This window comes from Lepidochelys kempii, chromosome 7, assembly GCF_965140285.1.
Source record: "Lepidochelys kempii isolate rLepKem1 chromosome 7, rLepKem1.hap1, whole genome shotgun sequence".
NCBI classification, from domain to species: Eukaryota; Metazoa; Chordata; order Testudines; family Cheloniidae; genus Lepidochelys; species Lepidochelys kempii.
This window is the reverse complement of record NC_136386.1, coordinates 81,351,819-81,373,344: the sequence shown is the minus strand read 5'-3', so window position 1 is coordinate 81,373,344 and position 21,526 is coordinate 81,351,819. Positions and strand designations below refer to the sequence as shown.

The window sequence follows — 21,526 nt, the reverse complement described above, 5'->3', positions numbered from 1 at the left end:
GCACAAGTAGAGTAGGGATTTTAGGGGACGAGAGCTGAAGAAACATTGTTCTAAGTCGGCCATAAAAATGTGGGCATACTGTGGGGCCATGCACGTACCCATAGCAGTGCCACTGACTTGAAGGTGTAAAATGTCCCCAAAGGTGAAATAGTTGTGGGTGAGGACAAAGTCACAAAATTCAGCTACCAGGTAGCCACCAGCTGCCTTGAATGGTTCCTTAGAATATGTGCTAATTACTTATGCTAAACAATGCGTTCCACCTTGCATTAGCTGTGCTGCTGAGAGTACCTTTTGTAGACCTGAAGTAGAGCTCTGCATAGTTCGAAAGCTTGTCTCTCTCACCAACAGAAGTTGGTCCAATAAAAGCACCACCATATCTCTCTAATATCCTGGGACTGAGCTGGCTACAACTGCACCTTAAATTATTGTCTGCCTGTTATAAATAGGACCAAATCTTGAAGTCCATATTCAGATACCCATAACCTCCCCCATTACTCTCATTAGTGAAGGGAGCCAAACATGCGAAACTGGACTGGGGCAGCTACTGAAGGGAGAGAGTTTCTCCAGTTATTTCCCCTCTTAGGCCAAGAGGAAATCCCTACAGAGGTTGGGGCCCCATTGACTGATATCTGGTATACCCATTAACTTTAGCAACATGTGAGTTTTGCTTGAATAAGCACTGTCTGACTTGACCCAAGATCTTTTAAAGTACAACTCTAGTTTAGATATTCTGCTGAAAATGTAATAACTCTTACCTATTTGAATATGCCAGTAAGTGACTTACATAATCCACAGATTCTCTTCTTATTGCTTCAGCTTCTTGCTTTTGATAATGAATTAAATGCAACAAAATGTTGCAATGTTCCTTCTCTAGAAAACATGAATACATCTCCCACTTTTGTAACTCTGAGTAGGAAATTAAGGCCAGACAAGCAGAAGATAATACTGTTTTGGACTTACCCCATACTCAACCTATCTACAAGTCAGACAAAATTATATTTATAAATTGCTTTTAAGAAAAATGTATGTATTGCTTACAATTTTTTAATCTAGGAGTTTCAGGAAGCGGACGAGTTAGTAAAGGTAATATTTCAGTCTACATATCAAATCACTTTTGTAATGGCTATAAATATTGTAACAAGTTAAAGGTGAAATTCTCCTGCACAAATCTGAGTTCAGGAGTTCAAGAAACTTTGTCTTCCAATCTGGTGGTAGACTTTTCTGTGCAGCAGTTCCTCTGTGATTTCTACTCCAGCTCTACTTCCTGAAATAGTAGCCTTTCTGTGTCACCTTTCTATCCATTGTATCCATGTAAGAACAGATATTATCCTTTGTCTTGTTCCATTCCAGTGCTCCCTTCCATGCTGACATGTAGCATAACCCTCTATGTTCTTCCATCTGTCTGGATGCTGAGGACCTCAATGCAGCTGCTTTTTGCCTACACCTTCATTGCATTTCTGTACGCTGGAGCTGCATGAAGGCCTTGCCTAAGTCCACTGCTAGCAGGTGAATTCACCTTTAGTAAAATGGTAGAAAAAAATCATATAATGTAATGATCCTTAACTAGTCTTTTTGTTTTATCTAACAGTTTGTTCACCAGGAAGCCGTAGATGATAAAAATATTCAAAACATTCACTATTCTCCTGACACGAAGCTCCAGAACAAGGAGCTATGGTCTCAAGTTGCAGTGGGGGAGGTCTAGGTTGGATATTAGGAAACACTATTTCAGTAGGAGGGTGGTGAAGCACTGGAATGGGTTACCTAAGGAGGTGGTGGAATCTCCATCCTTAGAGGTTTTTAAGCCTCGGCTTGACAAAGCCCTGGCTGGGATGATTTAGTTGGTGTTGGTCCTGCTTTGAGCAGGGGGTTGGACTAGATGACCGCCTGAGGTCTCTTCCAAACCTAATCTTCTATGTTCTATGATTCCTTGTCTATCTCTGTGCACTTTCTGTGATGCTGTTCTTGTAGTAACATATAAACTTTGTTGATTTACCCACCTTCCCCTCACATAGTGGTCTTTTTTTATTCTTGTCTTTGAAAAACACGTGGAAATAAAAAAAACCCTTCGCTCCTATATTCCACAGTTGTATGACCTTGGGCTGTGATCTTGTTGGATCTTACAAACTGAACAGGATCAAGTTTGGTCAGTACTTGAATTGATGACATCCCCACTAAAACCCAGGAGGTGTAGAAAATAGTTTTAGTGACTTACTAGGTAGTATTCTTCCCACTGAGCCAGTAATGATCCAGTGACCCACCAGAACTGTAGTGACACTGCAGTAGCATGAGCGTATGAGCCCACCCAGGATCCTGGGTTCGTACTTGAGCAGCTAGCCAATGTTGCTGCCCTTGCTGCCAAAGCTTCACTGCATTGTTGTTTGAGCTAGCTATATCAAAGCTACCTTGGGTATGTGTTCACATGCTGCAGTCACGCCTCTGATTGAAGTGTTTTTGCAGCTCTGAGGATATTAAACCCTCTCTCCCGCACTGGATATCCACATCAGTCCAGCTTGTCCTTTTTAAAACGCATCTAAAAGCCTATTTCCAAAAAATGTTTTTCTTAATCATACTGTATGACTCCTCTTGAACAACATCATTTTGTTTGTTTGGCTATCTAATATTTTGTTCTGTTGTTATGATATATTTTATTTGTTTTGTTTATTTTAAAACCTTTTGGTCAAAGGTTTTTAAATATTATTTATTACTACTGTGGTAGCTAATCTGGAAGGTTCTTATTTAGGCAAAGCTCCCGTTGAAACCAAAGGGAGTTTTCCCTGAGTAAGGACTTAGGTTAGATCCAAAAATCTTACTGTTGTTATTAATAATAATTAAGCTGTAACTAATAACTGTGTTAGTTTAACTCCTCCCTAGACTCTTAAATGCTTTGACTCTAAACACAATAAGCCTAGTTCTTTTATGTTTACTATTTGTGTATATTTTAAACTGTGATTGGTGCCTTTAATGCAGTGTTATAGTGTATTTTTTTTTAAAAGGATTTGCCCATAGCTACTGGTCACAACAGCTGAGGAGAAAAGAAATGCATGGTAAGAAGAGCTATTCTCTTGCAAAATTATCCACTTTTGAAAAATGGATATATAAGCAGCATACAAGCCATCACAGTAAAAGACCCATCCTATTTGTCTTACTCATGAAAGTAGTCCCAGCCATATCATCGTGCTCAAGAGAGAGGAGCTGAAGGGCTTCAACTCACTGGATGACCTGCTGCACATCAAGGGCATCACCACCCAGATCCTGGAGCTGAACAGCCAGCGCATGATCTGCAGGAGGAGGCCAAGCAGCGAGGAGGCTCCTGGTGGGAGCCCCAGCCAGCAGGGGCACACTGCCCCCGTGCCTCAGGTAGGGAGCAACTGGCCATGTTCTGCCTGTGCTGTGTGGGGTGCCCAGTTGGGGGAGGGTGTCTATGGCTCTCTGAGTGGGAGGGGTCCAGCCATTATTGTAAAGGAAGGCAGGTACCCATGGGTGTTTCATTTGCACAGAATCTTTTTCATCATTTTAATGTGGGGAGGGATAGCTCAGTGGTTTGAGCATTGGCCTGCTAAACCCAGGGTTGTGAGCTCAATCCTTGAGGGGGCAATTTAGAGATCTGGTGCAAAAATTGGGGATTGGTCCTGCTTTGAGCAGGGGGTTGGACTAGATGACCTCCTGAGGTCCCTTCCAACCCTGATATTCTATGATTAGTAACGTAGTGCAGCTATTAATCTATTCAGAAACTTATCCTTATTATAGTCCAAATTATGATACAATATGCAGCTACATACTCTGCGATGTGTATGTTTGCCCACTGTTTAGTGTCTCCTGTCCGTTATTTTAGCTTAATAGTATATTTAATAAATGTATTGAAATGCGTTCCTTGTGTTGTTTATATATATCTGAAAGAAACCACCTCCTTCCTCGTGTCCCAGTATAGCATTCAGTGTTTGCTGTGGTGTTTGAACTGTGAGTGCCTAGATCTGAGCTTTCTGCTGAGAGTGTCAGCAACTTTTGTTTCTGGAGCTTGCGCCTCCTGGCTGTCTGTTAAGGGTTTTTGGACTTGGCTGTAGATATTATACTAGGTTTCCTTTTGGAGGCAGGAAGGAATTAGCCTGACCATTGTGGGGGCTTTTTTCACCTTTTTCTATCAGCAGCTTAGGGACTCAGTGAGTAGGTTAAATTGTAAAAATCCATGTTGTGGCATCATCATTCAATAGACAGTTCAGTTCCCCGATAAACTAGAATTGGAAGTTGCTTAGGAGAAGGCAACTCCTAAAGAAGGTAGGGAATAAGGCTGAGGATCCTAATGTCTGGTAGAAAGTGGAGACAATCCCTCTTCCCTGTCTTCTTACCCTTCATATGAGGAGAGGGTGGTGGGATCTGTGATGTTATCTGATTAAAATATGATCATATAGATAATTGTTGCAACCACTGTTATATATTTGCAGCAAATCTTATACAAAGGTTGTCAAGTGAGGTGTCTATGAAAAGGTTATGATTTGCTGGTTCTGATTATGCTATAGGTATGCACGTATCATTTTTGTATTTGAAGTTTATAAGTATTGGCTCTATACCTGGATTTCAAATATTTGTTCCTGGGGTAACACCCACAAGGTAATTAGCCGGCACATCTTGGAGAGACTATTTACATTGAGTGGCCCATCAAAAGAACATTTAACTGACAATGGACCATGGGAGACACCTGTCTACACTCAATAGAATTTCCTGCTGTGACAAGGCGAAATGCATGGACGTGTGATTTGCCCATGTGACTCCAAACTCCATCTTGTTGCTGTAATTTTCCACAGTAAGAACAATGGGATTCCCTCCACATGGCAGAAACTATAAAAGGCCCTGGAAACTCTTCCATTTTACTTCTATCCTGCTCCAGCCTCTGGACTATAAACTTATATTAATGGGAGCATTCTAACTAATGAACTGAGGTCCTTCCAATGATTTGGAAGCAGCCAGAGACATGATTTAAGCCAGCAGTTTATCCCATCACTGCTACAAGCCTGAACCAAGAACTTTTCAATTTATGTATTTGATTCCTTTAACCAATTTTAACTCTCACCTTCCTTTCTTTCTTTTTATAAATAAACCTTTAGATTTTAGATACTAAAGGATTGGCAACCGCGTGATTTTTTGGGTAAGATCTAAGTTATGTATTAACCTGGGTGTGTGGTTTGGTCCTTTGGGATCAGAAGAACCGTTTATTTGATAGACTGGTTGTAAAGAACCACTCACCTTTAAATCCAGTGTTTTCGGTGGTAATACAAGGACTGGAATGCCCAAGGAAACTGCTTTTATGACTTCTTGTTAGCCAGTGTGGTGAAACAGAAGTTTACTTTTGTTGCTGGTTTGGTATATCCTATGGGGGATTAGCCACCAGTCTTGGGGTGTATATGCCCTATTCCTCAGTAGTTCATCCTGAATTTGGCATCCTCATTTGTGACCGACCCACTGAGGCACGGTTACAGAGTCTCAGTAATGGTGCTGGGACCAGGTTAACAGAGTGGAAGGTTGATGGCAGCCCTCTACCAGATTACAAAGGAGAGAAGATCTGCACTGGATGAGTTATTGGTGCATAGATCCCAGATATTTTACTTAATAAAGTTGCGGCCTACTTAGACAAGACATTAGGAATTAGTTTTATCTGTCATTTTGGCCTGAAAACCTCAGAAATAGTGGTCTCAGTTCTGTTGTTCACCGCCTACATCACAAAACCCACTATTCATAATTTGTACTAACTGGCTGTCTTGTTGTCAGTCTCAGTAGAAAGGGGCTAAACTGGAACAGAACTTGATCTGTCTTTCCACATGTAAGGCTCATTGGTGAGGCGATATTTGTACTGGTGCTGCACCTGTTCTGTAGTTTTCAGATCCTTTCAAGAACACTAAGTTTATTTTTAAAATAATGGAAAATTGGAAATATAGATATTAATTTGTGGAATCTTGTTTTCATTTTAGCTTTTTAGTCTTCTCCCTGTGGAGGAGAAGAGAAGATTTCACTACGGAATGATGGAAGGGTTGATGGTGGTGGTCAGATAGTTATTGTATTAATAGCAAATTTGACATTCTGAAGAGAATCGGCACTAATGCCATCATTCCAAGCTTCAATTTGTTCAAATTGTGTGTAATTATCTCTTAGTCTTAAACGGTAAATCACCACCATCTTAAGAAACTCTCACTTCTCTCCTGTCTATTTCAGAAATCCCTGTTTTCAAGATCCTGTGTAGACTTTTTCTCTTCACCTCACTCTCTCTCTCTGAACTGAGCAGTTCATTCCCTGTGTTTCTCCAACTGCAGATGTCTTTGTCCTCATTCCTTGCCTCTTCACAGGTGTAGATCATTCTTTTGCACTGTCCAGGAACAGCCTTTTTGTGTTCCTGCTCCCAGCTTATGCCATCTTTAATTTTTTTTTTTCAAATCCCATCTTAAAAGCCTTGGATGTCTTTTAAAACTCTGTCTCTAATAAAATAAGCAAATTCTTCTCCCCTTGCTCAGTCATTTTCTCTCAACTGTGACAGTTGTTCTTCTTTTATCCCCTTCTATTCCACACCTGTAACCTACAAATTATACCTGTAACATTAAATAACTTATTAGCATCTGAAATCTGTAAATGGATATTTAAATATATTTTGGTTCTTTTTATGAACTATGCTTTACAAAAATGTATTGTAGAGGCCCATAATGTTAAGTCTTGATTTGAAAATTGAGTAAAGTTTTAGAGAAAGACTTAGAAAAGTGATTAGCAAAATGATATGTTGGATAAATCTGTCTGATACCTGGGAGAAACACTCTTGCCTACACTATAATTATTTTTACTGAATGTTTTAGAGACTGGCTAAAAAGTTCACCCTGCTGTGTCCTCCATGGACCACACTCTGTCTTACCTCATGTAGATTACTCACCTGGGTTTTTATTTTGACCCATTCTTGGTCTCCTTTCAGCTCATCAGTTGTGCTGCCCTATTTATCTAGAACTCTCTCCTCCTTTTTACAAATTACTTATTTTTTTCTAAACCTTGCTTTAAGTCCTTCCTTTTCTCTTTAGCTTGTGGTAAACCTGGTGTAATTCAAAGGCATCAGTCCCAAGTCACCTTGTGTGGTCATATGAGAGCAATTTGCACCCGTTATGTATGTGGGATTAGCTGTGTTGGAGGGTAAACTCCACTTTTGATTTTATCACAAGACTCTCAATATCTGATGTTTTACTTAAAGCTCTAGTGCTGTTTGAGACAAGTGATTATGAGAGAGTCTCATTTTATGGTTAAAAAAGTAAATTTCTGGTCCACATGCTTGCAGAGAAAATCTTGAAAATGAGAACAGAGTGTGCCCTAAAGTCTCAAAAGCCAGAAGACAAACATAAAGAACCTCCAATTAAAAAAATAAATCTCGTCATTCTTAAGCCAATCTCATGACTCTTTAGGGCCTGATTCATGATTTTGAACATTTGGGATTATCAATACTGGAACCCCAAACCAGTGGACGGTAATAGAACTAGCCCTGGGACAATGCTGAAAGAGCATGTTTCACAGCCAGGCTGGCCCTGCTTATTCCTGGAATGGACTTGTCCACTTTTGCGGTGCACTGCTGGCTCAAGGCCCCCTGGTGGAGCAGTAGTTATACCTTGCCTTGTCTGTTATGCTCCCCACTTTAGGCAGGCTTACTCAGGAGTGGATGTGGCTCATAATCTAACTATGAAATACTGTTAGAAAAACTCCATAAGAATGTAGCTGCATTAAAGAAGCAGTTATTGTTCACCTGTCCAGATTTAACAAATAGATAGTACGGTTTTCTTTCCCAAGGGGGCTAATAATCAACAAAGCCCAGTAACTTTTTAATATGTCTCCTATCTAAATCTTCCTGACCAAACCAATATACTTGCTGTTTAATGCAGATTTTTTGTAGTTTATTTCTTCTTAGTCTCCATTTCTGTTTAGTGTAGAAAAATCACCAGAGCTCAGGTGGGACGCTGTGCAGTAATGTGTTTGTAATCAACAGATTAGTTAATCAGCCATGATTTATTAATGATGAATTAATTATACCTGATTGTGCAGTTCTGCTGGCTAAATGGAGCTTTAAAGGGGTTATTTTATTAATCATCACTGTGCTAATTGCAGACACTTACAGAAAGTCACTAATTAAACATGCAACCAACCATATGTGAAACAAACCAGGCTGCTGAGAAGGGCAAGAATAAGAGCACATATTTTCTGAACAACAAACTTTATTTTCCATGAAATATTATGTTGTTGACTTGGCGATGCTAATTAACCACCAAGAATTGTTTAATACATTACAGATTTTTGGTCAGCAAAAAATGGAAATTGATCTTTAGGCCAAATTCAGTAGGCACTCTTTCTAGCCCACATTCTGCCTGGCTTCTCTCTCTCATGTGCACAGCCCCAAAACAAATTGTTTATAGTCTGTGTCCTTGTTCACTTTAAATAGCGAAGAAGTCTTGTTAACTGTAAAAGTGGATAGCCATTTTGGAAACAGTGCTCATAACCTTGTGCCCAGTCGTCAAGGTGCTGAATGACCTCAGCACATTGTAGGACTGAGGCCTTTATTAGGATTGAAATTAGAACAAGTGTGCGTGAGCCCTCAGAAAGGGAACCATAGATGTGTTTAAACCTTGGTAAAGCAAATATTAGCAAAATATATTTGAACCGAGTTTTAGGAATTGAAACAAATGGAAAGGATACAGAAGGAAAAACCCAAAGGTGTGCTGCAAGGAATACAAAAAATATGTGTCTTCCTCATAGGGTGACCAGATGTCCCAATATTATCAGGACAGTCCCGATATTGCCCCCTCGCCATGTCCTGATTTTTCACACCTGCTACCTCGTCACCCTACTTCCTCTTGAAATGAATAAATTGCATTCCAGTCAGCTTGATTAAAATTAAATGGTTGATTTTATCCATTTGATCTTCAGAGTGCACATCACAGGTTGCGTTGTGTCCTTAAAACATCAATAACAGTGTCTGAATGCTGCAATGTTTTGTTTTAGACATCATTTATGGGTTTTCCCTGGGCCTGGAATCTTGTTTTATTCAGACCGTTGGCCTTTGTTAATTAAATGTCAATTTACTTTTAAAGCAACTACTTTGAATGGTGGAATTGTCTAGTACTACCTGCCGAAAGTGACCACAATTAATCAAAATAAATAAAGTGTGTAATTTATATTATTTTTAATACAAAGGATTTAATTTCCGAGGTTTGATCAAATTAAATGGTGGGTTTAATTAACTGATAATTGAATTAAATGGAAGACTCTCTGAGGAGGAAGCGGGGAGAAATGCAGTGGTCCCCATTTTGGGCTCCACTGTGGCTCCTTTATGTTCATTCACCTCATACAGAGGGACCACATAGTTGTTGAGGGGACTTCTGGGGAATAACTCTGATTCCCAGGATGGCATAGGACTAGTGGAACAGGCCTATGCTGCTTGCTTTATACAGTCCCTGGCACAGGGATGTGCTGATGGAATGACTATGGTCAGCTGAAGCATGTTGGGCAGGGAGTGGGTGTGTCTGTATATTCTGGGTCATGAGAGCATCCACAGAAGGCCATTCAAAGCCACCATAACTTAAAATAAGTCCCTGGGTAGGCCAAGAATTCAAAAGATACATATGTGGCTTAAATCCACTTTTGCTTCCATAACTTTCTTGACCTGCACTGCTGCAAGAGCACAGCTCAGAAATGACATATAGGAAGGAAACAAAGTTGAAAAAGAGTAAGAGACATAAATCAATATGGTTACTACTATAGGAGAAGCTAAACTACAGAAAAGAATGTAAGACAATAGAGAGAACCAATAGTGCATAAAATAAGCAATTTAACTGGTTTACTTAATGTGCTCATGAAAATCCTTTGTTACAGTTCTTTGTCGTGTAGGCGAGCATAAACCGAAAAACATACATAAAGTCAAGACTAAAATTAAAAAGATAATTTTAGAAGTTGCAAATAAAAGCAATGCCAGATTTTGCAAATCTCCACACAGCAAGAGGTCACTGAGACGGAGACCATGTGCTCCATGAGGGATAGTGAGGGAAGCTTAGCAACAGATGAGGCAGATATTGCTGGGAAACTAAACAATTTCTTTGTCTCAGTGTTCATCAGTGAGTGACAGGGAAACATGCCAGAACCAGAGAGAAGCTTCCCAGGGATACAAAATTGAAACTGAATGAAAATTAAGGTTGACACCAGAGCAGGTAAAAATTGAATTAGTTCAATTAACAACCGAGACATCTCCAAGACAAGGCAGCTTGCAAGTCAGAGTTCTGAAGTGCTTTTTGTAGGAGCTGGCCTTTAACTCATTCTCAGGTTTGTAAAGAAAAATATGAAACAAAATATAATTGTTCTAAGTTTTCATTTTATTCCCTAAACATTTTCTGTACAACAGTCAGAAAATGTGTATGTTTCATAAGATTTTGGAAAGTAAAAATAATGAAAATGAAAATATCTTTGTATATTAGAGAAGTCTGAAAGAGAACACTGATTGAATGGTTGTTCCCTCCTGCTGATATGAACAGACTGGAAAGGGTTATTTGAAAGTTATATAAAATTGTGAAAGCCTGTAGGATCTGATGAAAGCCCCACAAATAGGAGAGCCAAAGTTTTCAAAAGGGCCCCCTTTTTTTTTCCAGTGCCTCATTTTTTTGCGTGGCCAACTTCAAACACGTTAAGATGAGTTGCTTCAAATTGGTCACCATGAAATGGAGACAACTCCAAATCAGAGCCCATTTTTGAACATTTTAGCTTTAATATCTACTACAGGATGGACAAAGGTGAATTTTTATAGATGAGTCATTTGAAGTAAAAGGTTGGCTTTACAACATGGTGTCTTCATTCAGACACAGATATTATTCCAAACCCTTGATTTTTTCTTTCTTTCTTTTTTTTTAAGGATTCAGTGGCATTGCTGTGATGGCATTTAAATATGTGATGGCATTTAAATATGATTAACCACAGCAAAACAGCACGTGCATGCATCAGTTCTGAACTTGAGCTGTTGTCTTATGCACCAGTCATTACACAGGAAAAACTCCCTTTGACTTCACTGAGTTTTTATTTTTAGATTATAGATTGGGACCCTGTAAGCGAAAGAAAAGATGAGCATTATGTTGATTTGTCTTTGTAACTTTTAATTTTGTTTTGATACAAAAGTTATCTTCAGCATTAGAAAATCTCATTAATCTGTTTCAAAAGGGAACCTGAACCTGACATATCACACAGATATTTCGAAGCTTTTTTTAGCGAGAGATTAGCTTTTGGGACATTGTGTTTTTTCTTGGCAAAGCTTTAGGTGTTTTGCCTTATTAACTGATAAAACCAGACCTCTTCTTTTCTTGGCTTCATGATCTGTGTTATAGGCTTGTGCAGGATGTTACACTTTTCAGGTTTCCCTGTCTCACTTGTGACATTATCAAACTAAAATGTTGTTTTTCCTATGAATAATTATTGTGCTGCATAAAACTATGAAGTAGGTAAAATTAAATTAAGCAAATGCATGGCACGATCCAAGGCGTGGCTTCTCCTGGGGGATTATTGGGACGCAGAGATTTGGAGGAGACAGGAATAACTATGACTCTGGGGTGGTGAGGAGAAGCATAACCTGGATGGAGCTCAGATACCATGCTCACATAGAGATTATATGGTGACGAGTGTGGTTTAAATATCTAAGGCAAGATCCTCAATGTCTGCAAATTGTCATAGCTCAGCTGAAGTGAATGGAATTATAACAATTTACACCAGCTAAGGATCTGGCCTCTAGATATTAGACTACCTAGAGCTGGCAGCAGGGCCTCGGTAGAGATGACAGAAGGTCAGAGACCTGAATCTGCAATCAAAATCAGGTCCTTCGCGGTTTTATTTCTGCTTTGGACCCAAAACAAAGGGATTTGTCTGATTCCAGATCCCTGAAACCAAAACCCTTCTAATTCACAATGGGTGGGGTTAGATTTGGACTTTTTGATTTTGTCTGGTCTGTATTTTGTCAATCATTTTTCTTCATAAAAGCTTCCTCCTGGGGGCACTAACAGAAATAAATAATCTTAATGATAATGAGCATTGCAGTTGAGCAAATTCAGAAGAAATGGCTACCACTTATATTGTTTCCATTCAGAACAAATGCCTCTTTTTTGAAAGTGAAGAGGCAATGCTCTGAAAAATACTCTGGATATCAACTTCCTGAAGAAATGTGTGATTGACTTGCGTGTTTAACACAAACATCTCTTCTGTTACATCTGGGTTTATATTTTTAAGAAATCTGTTTATTACAACTATGAAAAACTATGTGACATAACTAAAATATTTAATAGCAACAATATACAATATATTACATTTAATAAGAAACTGAAGACTCTTGCTCAGTAAAATAACAATTTCAGCAGAAAAACAAGATGTAAATTAAAAGCAAACACCTGCTCTTGTAAAATTGCATCACTGCAGGTACCAGCCCAGGAGAATTTGCAGATGGTTCTGTGTTTGCACACCTGACCTTAGCAGCCCTTCATCAATCTTAGACTGATTGATTCTCTGGAAAGCAGAGTATGTTGTATCCCAGGATATTTCAAGACACCTTTTGAATTAGTTCCAACCAGAAGACCAATTAATTAGTACTTTCTTTCTTTTTAACATTTGCTAACAAAGGATCAACTGTGTCATCAAGACACAGGTCTGACTGAGGGGTGGTGCAGTTATGTTGTCTCAGGGAGAGCTCTCCGAGGAGATGTACCTCAGGAGACAAAACCCTTGCCAGAATTCCCAGACACATGGGGGAGTGTGCAGAGTCCATCATTCTCTAAGATTGTGGAGAGGGTCAAGGAAGATTTGGTGGAGCCATGCGCCCTCTCTACATCCTCTAGAATGGTGCAGTGTGATCCCATCCCTTCACCTGGCCATCTCTTCTGGCCAGTTCAAAGTGGTAGAGAGACCATGGCTCCATCTTCTTTCTCTCCTTCCCCATCCCCTTTGAGGTGTCTTGCACCTCTTGGAGCTATAGGAGGGAGCAGTCTCTGCTGTCCCCTGAGAGGAGGGACTGATTATGCCTCCTCTTTGCAAGGCTCCTTTTGCCCTCCTCCCCCTGTGCACCCATGCAAGGGCCTTGCACAACTAGAAGATGGTGCAGCTTGGTTAAAATATAATGGCTTTTTATAAAATTCATTAATTACAATCTAGAAAAAATGATTATTTATAATATAGATATTTGCTTGTCTTTCCCAAAGGCCTTCAGATGTGGAGTCCTTCATGTTATGTACTTTTATACTTGTTCCTGTCTTAGTGCAGGGAGCTGGAGTAGGTGAGGTCCCTTCCAGACCTACATTTGTATAATTCTTTGTTTCCATATTGTCACCTGTCTCGTTCAATATTCATAGGAAACCACTGAGGAAGATGGTGGTGTGCTTTGGGATGCAGTGTCGTCAACATGTTAATGATATTCAGCTTTATGTCTTCTTTACATTGAACCTGGATTCTATGATGTCATTATTCTCTAAGTGTTTGATAGAGATAGGGATATGGATGAAAGTGAACTGGCTGCCATTCCACTGAGAAAAAATAGAGGTGAAGCTTGTAGGAAGAAAGAAGCATTTGAAGGTGTAAATGAAGGCTTTGGTCTGCATCTAATTTTTGTCAAAATTGTTTGCATTCTCAGGATTTACTGGATCCGTTCTGGATTCCCATATAGCTTTAGTAGTCTGTGGTGCATTACATAGATGCATAGATTTATAAGGGATGACTGTGACCATCTAATCCAAACACAGGCCATAGTATTAAATCAAGTAATTCCTGAATTGAGGCCAATAACTTGTGGTTGAAGTAGAATTTATACTTTAGAAAAATATCCAATCTTGATTTAAAGACTTTTTACTTAATAGAAAATCCATCACATCCTTTGAGAAATTGTTCCAATGGCTAATTACATTCACTTTCAAAAATTTGTGCTTTATTTCCAGCTTTAAGTTTTCTAGATTCTACTTCCAGCCATTGGGTTTTGTTATGGTTTTGTAAGGTGGATTAGGCAGGCTCTATTACAAAGCCTGGATTCGTGGCTATTTGATGGTGCAGAGCACACCTCCTGAGCCTTGGGGGTTTGCCTGATGTTTGTCTCTAACATTGTCACTGATCCCTGGAGCTAGGGCTGAAACCTAACCTATAACCTATACATAACTATGTGAGTCACAGTTTTCAGTTGATCTTAATCATAAAAAAGTAGTTATTGTTACCAAATTCAAACACTTGTGTCTTCATCCTTTAAGGTGACCTATAAAGAAAATAATTTAGTATGTTCTTTGTTGCTTTTGCTTCTGTATGGTGTATAAGTAAGGCCTGCTGTATTTTTTACATTAGAAATTCAGATCTTGTGTATGGACAATTGAAGAAAAGAGATTGGTTTATGACAGATACCAAGAGAAACTTGATTAACTGAGAAAGAAAAGTTTTTTGGAATGTTTTAAAATTTTTTGTTTGTTTAAAATCTATTTAACCCAAGTGCCTGAACATATAGTAGTAAGAAAAGCTTTTTGTCTTAAATTTTAATAACTCCTTTAATTAGGGGCTTAGAAAATTCCCAAATCATATCTCTGGATTCTCCAAGAGACCTCCACTATTAAGAAAGAAAGCACAATGTGACATTCCTGATATGTCTAAAGTAATAAAACGTAGAAAAATGACTGACTAACTAGGATGATGGGGGTCTGACTAATTGTCTCTTTTTGGAATTAGAAAGGAATTTTTCCAGTTGGGCCAAATTGGCTGAAGCTGGTGGTTTTTTCATCTTTCCTGAAGCATTCTGGAGGCTCAGAAGGGGTATAGAAGACTAGGATTCAGAAGTCTAATATTAAAAGAAAATAGAGTCTATGTAGTTTGTCACAACTTTCAGTTGGTGTTCATTGGAGATAAAGGCTAAAAGGGCCAGTTCCCAGAAGTAAATGAGATCTGGGATTTTGTAGGTGGACTTCGTGTTGGTAAAGACAAGGGGAGGCCTGAACTCTTCACAGAACAAGGTCCCCCATTGGTACTTTCTACCTGTGAGGGGGAGGGTTAGAAGACTCATAAGTGAGCTAAGTCCTGGAGAGTAAGCTCAGGGATCAGCTTGAATTATTGGTTCTGGGTAGTCCTGAAACCCCCCATTGGAATTAGTTAAGTGCCTGGTATGTGAAATGGAGTGGGCATATACTGCCCCATGCAGTGTTAAGTTGCAGGCTTCTGCTTAAAATCCATTCAACTGTCTTTCATTCACCTGCATGTCCTGAGTAAAAAGCTGTGGCATTCTGCTGTCCAATAGGACAATGAGCAGCTGTGCATGAAAGTGTCTAGGGAAAAATACAAACCACTATAGCAGCATTTCTCAAACTGAGGGTTCCGACCCAAAAGAGGGTTGCAAGAGTATTGTAGGGGATTTGCAAGAGCAGCAGCTGCTGTTCGGGCACCCAGCTCTGAAGGCAGTACTGCCAGCAGCAGCACAGAAGTAAGGGTAGCATGGTACATGTGTGGGGGTCGTCACAGCATGAAATATTTTCAAAGGGGGTCCCAGCAAAAAAGCATTATAGCTATAGAAATTTATAGCTATATAGCCATAGAAACGTTTTTAATGTTCCCTTTTAATTTTGGAGATCTTTAGTTAAAACTGCAGCAGTTCTCACAACCAACTGCATAAGCTATAAGTTAAACAGTGTGGATGACTTAATTTGCATAGCAGTTACTCTAATTACAATGTCAAAATGTGGTGATGGAGTAACATAAAAGGGAAGTGTTGTATATGTTTTTTTCTCTTTAGCCAGCCGTCTTGTTTCCACATATCTTTTTATCTTTTCACCCAATTCCTAACCGTCTTTGCAAATTGCAGCAAATAAGACAAAAGATCAAAATGTACTTACTCTCTGGTTTTTGAAATAAAGTCCACAAGACAGAGTACTTCAAAATGGGCGTACAGTTGGTAGAATAATGTAACTCATTCACTCCCTGAAAAGGCTAATGCACTGCTGTTATTAACAAAGCACTATCTTCATTAACACTGTGAGAATTGCAAAATTGAGGTCCCAGTCCTGAAAAAACTTACACATGCTTAAATTTGTGCACAAGAATAGTCATATTAAGTTCAGTGGACTACACACATCTAAGTCTTTGCAAAATTAGAGCTTGAAACAACTAATTAGCTGTAGAACTCTCATCAGTAATTTTTCACCTAACATCCTAAAACATACCTCTAAATAGAATATTCTTAAGATTAAGTGATAGCTTAATATTTAGAAACATAACATGGTCTGTCTAAATTAATTTAATGTTAAATACAGACATTCAGCCCTCTTGGCATCTCTCATTGACTGGCTTAGGTAAGGAACAACCTACTATGCTCACTTTTGGAGATGGCATTCTTAGGCGCCTGTCTCTTCCCATTCATTGTAGGCGCCTAACTTGGAGTTGTGGATCTCGGTGTTGTTCCTGTTATTTTCTAGGCACCTCAAAGTTAAGTGCTGTCACTCTGTGTTGCAGTGCCTAAGTCCTATAATGGATCCCAGCCTTTAAAACTCTATCACATTGTTGTTTTTTTATTGAGAAAATTGAATAAAATACATCTTAATGCTGAATGTCAAAGACCCTTAAGCCATAATCTAGGTAACATGAGCTGTTTTGTTTTTGCCACATTCAGGGAGGCATTTGAGTGAAAACAAAGATTTTTAAAATTATGACTTTTTAAAAAAGGCTCCTTTAATTTCAGCCTTATGAAACACCACTTTGACAATTTAGCCACAAATCCTCCAGACATTGCTGAAAATACAGTAATTTTCCTCAGTTTGTATTTCTTTATGGAAGAATCGTATTTTGTCTTTTGGCTGTTTTCATTTGTAAAAATGAAAATTAAGTAAGTTTTCAAGTTAAATACAGATAGCTTGATTCCCACCCCCACCAATCTTAGTATGAAATACTCTGGACACTGATTTGAGTACCTATACCTAAGAAAAATAAACTAAATGTCTCATTTATGTAACTGCTTTGACCCATCAGAGGCTTTTAAAGCATGCATCGCTGACTTCAGGGTTGCCTTTGTGAAGCTACTTACAGATCCTAGTTAAATCAGGCATTTTTATGTTTTTGCCCTCAGTCCTTTTTGTTTACCAGCAGGAGACAAAATATTTAATTAGTTTGGGGCCATTTATAATCTCTTCTGGGACAGCTCCAGCCACAACGCTGGACGCCACTTCTGAGTTAATTCCAGTCAGGCTGGCCCTTATACTACAACATATGGGTAACCTATAAGCCTCCAGCAAAAGTTGCAACAGCAAATATTAGTGGGGTGGGACTTCCCTGCTGGGAAAATACCGTGCAACAAAGCAAAAGGGGGCCAGCGTCACTAGTGGAGGTCAAGGCAGCACTTAGACCAAACAGCATCTGGCAAACTGTGGCAATTGGAAATCAATGAGAAACAGGGGGTGGGCTGTAATTTTATGGCTGTTTGCACAAGAAAATAACTCCTCCTGAATCTATAAAAAAAAAAAATCTTATAGCATCCTTTGACATCATTCTCCATTATGGTTTTACATCTCCGTGTTTCTGTCAGTAAGTTGCATTGCACAGTTTGGTCATGATTTGTTTTTTCTGTCAGCGTTAAACTGTGCCATTTGTTAAGTTTATTCGTTCTTTGACAATTTGGAGATTTCTTTCTAATTGGTTATATATAGGAGATTTAATTGTAATCCAATTCCAGTGTGTATTAAACTCTGTTAATGATGTTAATAAAACACTGAGGCTGAGGATTTAACTTTACAAAAGTCAAGATTCAAAAACTATAAATCCAGGTCCTTAGCTAATGTAGACTAGTGTAGTGTTTCCGTGGCAACATCAACTCAGTCACAGTCACATACAATGATGATATATTCTGGATGACTGATTGTTAGTGTAGATTTTAAAATATAAGTGAGAGTTCCATTAGTCCTTGATTTTGTGCATTTAAATTCTCAAATTAGTGCTGTATTAATAAAAAATTAGGAGTATTTGTGGCACCTTAGAGACTAATAAATTTATCTGTCCGTAAGCTTTCATGAGCTAAAACCCACTTCATTGGATGCATGCAGTGGAAAATACAGTAGGAAGATATATATACACAGAGAACATGAAAAAATGGGTGTTGCCATACCAAAAGTAACGAGACCAAACCAATCAATTAAGGTGGGCTATTATCAACAGGAGAAAAAAAAACTTTTGTAGTGATAATCAGAATGGCCCATTTCAAACAGTTGACAAGAAGGCGTGAGTAACAGTAAAGGGAAAAATTAGCATGGGGAAATAGTTTTTACTTTGTGTAATGACCCATCCACTCCCAGTCTTTATTCAAGCCTAATTTAATAGTGTCCAGTTTGCAAATTAATTCCAGTTCTAGCAGTTTCTCGTTGGAGTCTGTTTTTGAAGATTTTTTTTGTCGGAGAATTGTGACTTTTAGGTCTGAAATTGAGTGACCAGGGAGTTTGAAGTGTTCTCCGACTGGTTTTTGAATGTTATAATTCTTGACGTCTGATTTGTGTCCATTTATTCTTTTGTGTAGAGATTGTCCAGTTTGGCCAATGTACAAGGAAGCACATGACAGTACTTGTCAGCACATGATGGCATATATCATATTGGTAGATGTACAGGTGAATGACTCTCTTATGGTGTGGCTGATGTGATTAGGTCCTATGATGGTGTCCTAATAACTAGGCTATGGAGTCATTCTCACTCTTTTTCTGCTCCAATTAATATTTAATTATTTAATACAAAGTGGAATGGCTTGAACAAGAGAGACCCACATCAGAAAATCCCACAGTCCAGTAGTTACAGCACCCACCTGAGAGGTGAGAAACCCCTTTTCACATCTCTTCTCCACATCAGGCAGAAGGAGGAATTGAACCAGGTTCTTGCACATCCAATGTAAATGCTTAAGAACTGGGTTAAAGGAGATAAGGTAGGTTGTGCCTCCCCTGCCATTTTATGTGGAGCTAGATGTGCTCTGAGCACAACTTGTAGATCAGGAAAGTGAACACCTGGTTTCAGGATTGCTCCAAGGCTGCCTACTGGCCTGGGTCCCATTCAAAATCGGGAGGAAGAGATGCCCCCATTATAACTTTTAGCCCAGTTTTAGAGCACTCATCTGGGATGTGGGAAACCAAGATTCAATTCCAACCCCTCTGCCAGAAAGGGAGAAAAGAGACCCCTTGTTCAAGTCGTATCTCTCAGGAGAATTCTCTAATCACTGAATTCTTGGTTCTTCTTCAAGGAGCATCCCTATGGAAATTCAATTTAGGTGTCTTGGCGCCCTATGCTTGTAGTGGGAGATTTGTAGTAGCAGTGCCACTCCAAGCGGCTACTTAGCATGCGCTGCCAACAGTCCCTCAGTTCCTTCTCTACTGCCTTTGGCTCAGGTCGGAATGACAGCAGCGCTCCATCCAACTCGTATATTGCTTAATCTTCACTTTTATTTGTTCTCTTTCTCATCTTCCCCACTTCCCATCCTTATTTACCCGTTTTAAAAAAAACCCCAAAACCCAACAAAACCCTTATTTTCTTCATCCCCCGTCCCTCTCCCCCCACTCACCCTGCACAGCAGCGCTCCGCCAATGGTGACTGAACTCCAAACCTTCTCAGCCATGCCTGGTTCCCCCGGATTTAAACGGTGCTTAACCTTCAGGATATCAATTCCTGTATCGGATGGTCACGCTCTGTGCATCCACTGTCTTGGGGAAACCCACGTATCTCAGAAGTGTCCACACTGCAAAAAAAATATCTACCGGGACACTGACAGCCAGGGACCTCCAACTACAATTCCTAATGATGGAAAAATCCCTCCGGCCAGCCTCTGACCCAGAGTCCAGGACTCCTCCTGGCCAACAGTCTCTGGCGACAGCCTCAGACAAGGATTCCGCATAAACTGTGTCAAAGGACCCTGCACCTAAGAAGGCGACCAAACATCAGTCGCAGTCATCGCCACAAAGAGATTCCCCCCCGCCCCCCCACAAAAAAGAAGCGGTCTCCTGGTGAAAAATCTGCCCTGGTACCGATAGCATCGAGAACCTCGGACTGAGAGGCACCAGGAACATCTGGTACCGCGATGTCCCGAGGAGCCAAGGCACCGACGCGGCCAGGCTCTCATTCAGGTGCATGGGCAAAAGCTAAGCTCCCTAGCTCAGCACTGACAGTCCTAAGAACGCCTTGGCACCGACTAGTGTAATGGTGCCATCTGCTGCATATACACAGCCTAGCAAGACCTCGGCACTGTCAGAGCATACCATGCTGCAATCCATGGCACCGAGTTTCCCAGTACTGCAGCTCTTTACCAGTCAGGCGGAGCTGGCAATCTCCTCCACGCTGGCAACCCCTTTGTTCGGTACCGACAACACCCCAATCAGGCCAGGACCAAGCCGAATAGGCACTCCTGCTAGATCTGCACCACCACTCTCTAGCGATGATGAGGAAGGGGATGACTTAAGTCTTTTCACCCCTCGCCATTCCTCCCCGAAACCTGGACCCTCACACCAGCAACCACCCATGCAAGGGCACAACTGGCAGACACTACCATGGATGCCCCTGCCCATTGGTATTCCATCCGCTTGGCCATAATGGGACCTATCGGCAATTTATAGGGCTCAAACTCGTATACCGCCCAACCCTCCAGCACCTAGGACTACTCAGTCCCCATCACCGAGGGGACCACCGCCATCAGAAGACCAGGAGGAAAAGGGAGAGGAGCCCGAAGAGGCCCCTTTAGGTGATACACTGCCGCCCACTCATATTTCGTCCTCATCCTAGGATGAAACAATTATGCCACTGCCTCCCACTACAGGTGACAACTTTAAATCCTTCCAAGACTTATTTAAAAGACTGGTAGAATCCCTTGATATCTCTTCAGCAGAGCTGCCAGAGACCCAGCACAAATTTACTGACATCCTGCAGGCATCCCCGTCAGCGAAGATAGCCCTGCCCATTAATTCAGCCATCATGGACCCTGCAAAGACAATATGGCAGACACCTGCCACTATCCCACCGTCCTGCAAACGCTCGGACAGGAAATCCTATGTGCCAGCAAAAGGAGCCGAGTTCTTACTCACACGTCCAGCTCCTAATTCACTGGTTGTGGAGGCTGTAAACTGAAGGGGAAAGCAGCACCAGTCAAAAGCACCCCTCATGACAAAGACTGGAAAAGGCTCCACCTCTTTGGATGCAAAGCCTATTCCTCGTCCTCACTGCAATTTCACATAGCAAACTACTCTGCTCTGTTAGCTAACTACACTTACAACCTGTTTAGTAAAATGAGATCTTTTATTGAACAAATAATAGAATATCAGTGTTGGAAGGGACCTCAGGAGGTCATCTAGTCCAACCCCCTGCTCAAAGCAGGACCAATCCCCAACTAAATCATCCCAGCCAGGGCTTTGTCAAGCCTGACCTTAAAAATATCTAAGGAAGGCGATTCCACCACCTCCCTAGGTAACGCATTCCAGTGTTTCACCACCCTCCTAGTGAAAAAGTTTTTCCTAATATCCAACCTAAACCTCCCCCA

The 21,526-nt window shown here is 40.3% G+C and overlaps 1 long non-coding RNA gene across 1 annotated transcript in view; it reads left to right on the top strand.

Moving 5' to 3' along the window:
- Nucleotides 1-1,361: 1,361 nt before the first annotated feature.
- Nucleotides 1,362-21,526, top strand: part of LOC140914790 (uncharacterized) — a 30,326-nt gene continuing 10,161 nt past the window's right edge. The window contains exons 1-3 of the long non-coding RNA XR_012159992.2: nt 1,362-1,506; nt 2,994-3,044; nt 3,156-3,357. This is a non-coding gene — a long non-coding RNA (uncharacterized LOC140914790). The remainder of the gene's footprint in view (nt 1,507-2,993; nt 3,045-3,155; nt 3,358-21,526) is intronic.